Source organism: Gossypium hirsutum, chromosome A01 (genome assembly GCF_007990345.1).
Source record: "Gossypium hirsutum isolate 1008001.06 chromosome A01, Gossypium_hirsutum_v2.1, whole genome shotgun sequence".
Lineage (NCBI taxonomy): Eukaryota > Viridiplantae > Streptophyta > Magnoliopsida > Malvales > Malvaceae > Gossypium > Gossypium hirsutum.
The window spans coordinates 106,297,892-106,299,721 of record NC_053424.1 but is presented as its reverse complement, the minus strand read 5'-3'; positions in this window follow the sequence as shown (position 1 = coordinate 106,299,721).

The window sequence follows — 1,830 nt, the reverse complement described above, 5'->3', positions numbered from 1 at the left end:
GCATTCCTATCGTTGCTACACACTATCATTGTCACATGCCTATCATCGCCGCAAACCTATCACTGCCGCAAACCGATCGCTGCCGCAAATTCATTGCTTCATCTATTGCTGAAACTTTGCCTATTTTTCGGGAAAAGTCACCATGTCTCGCAAAAGAACTAAATCTTCTAAGACCTCTACCGAAAATCCCATTGTGATTCAAGATGAGGATGTTAAAAAAAGGTTTGATTCAATCTTCAAAAATCAACCTATGATGCCAGAAAAATGTTTCAACTTGGAAAGCAATGATAAGATGGTTGTGCCTTTGCCGATTCAAAAGATGATTGATGCCCTCAATTGGAATTATTTTTGCAATGCATGATCATTGCCTGATAAGGAGTTAGTTCGATAGTTCTATGCCAATTTGACTAAGCCAGATGATATTGAAGTTCTTGTTTGCAATAAAAAGGTACCCCTAACTTCTAATTCCATTAATGATTTGTTTAACTTACTTGATGTTGAAGAAGATGAGTAATTTTCCATGACGACAAATATAAATTAGGATTTTCTTCAACAAATGCTTAATGTTGTGACAAATCCGGGATCCCAATGAATTAGAAGAAAGTATGGTAGTCATTCTTGCCGAAGAGAATATCTAAGGTATGGTTTTACTTTGTTCGATACAGTTGTATGCTTATCTCACATAGTTCCACCATCTCGATAGAGTGAATGCTTTTATTGTATGCAATTATGACAAAAAGGTCTATCAATGTTAGAAAGATTATTCTTAAGGAGATCCATGATTGTGCTAGAAAGAAGACTGAAAGTGCTTACTTCCCATCATTGATAATTCCACTTTGCTTAAAGGCCCAAGTTAAAACAAAAGCAAATATGAAAGGACCATATGTTCAAGGTTGCATCATAGCCCATGATCTTAAAAAGGTTAGTGGAGAATGTCCATGAGCTAAACCCACCTGAATAGAGTAAACCAATAGAATCAGAAACTAATGAGTCATCTAACGAATACGAAACGGAGGCTAACTCAGTTACTGAAACAAAAAAAGGCAAAATTTGGGGAAGAATCAAGCAATCAAGAACCGATAAAGGAACCGGAAATCTCTGAACCAAGAGATGAGTTGAATGCTGATGAGCCAGTTCGACCAAGTGTTGATCCTGAGTTGACTATTCTTAGGCTCACTTCTTCAAATACTGTGAAGAATTTGGAATTGTCAATTTTGATGGATATGATGAAATTTATGTATAACAATAAACATGCTTATTGGAAATATGCAAAAGTTAGAGATGATTCTGTAAGAAATACTTTTAAAAATATCTCAACAATTTTGTTCCTAAGTTCCCAGATTATATCTTTGAGTCATGGAAGGAAGATGTGAATGCAAGCAAGGATTAAATATCAAAGGAGAAAGACAACGAGGATAAGTCAAATAAATAAAATAGGAGAATTTCTTATCTTTAGTTTTTATTTCTTCATTTTTATTTCCTAGTTAGAATTTTTTTCTTTCTCATAATAAAATGGAAGCATGAATAAATAAGCTCAATGCCCTTTCAATAGAAAAAATAAAGTGATGTGTAATGGGAATGAATATGTGTAGGATTGGATTGTGGAGAAAAACTTGGTACTTAAGCAGTCTTTGTAACTCACCTCTCTTTTCTTGCAACCCTACCTGGTGTTTAGTTCTCATTCATTACTTGTTTTCGCAATGAGGACATTGCTTCTTTTTAAAGGGGGTAAGGTATTTCGCATGAATTTTTAAGTATGTTTCAATCTTTTTATTTAAGTATGCTGAAATAAATGAATGTTCAATAAGAATTTTTGTTCATAAGTATGTT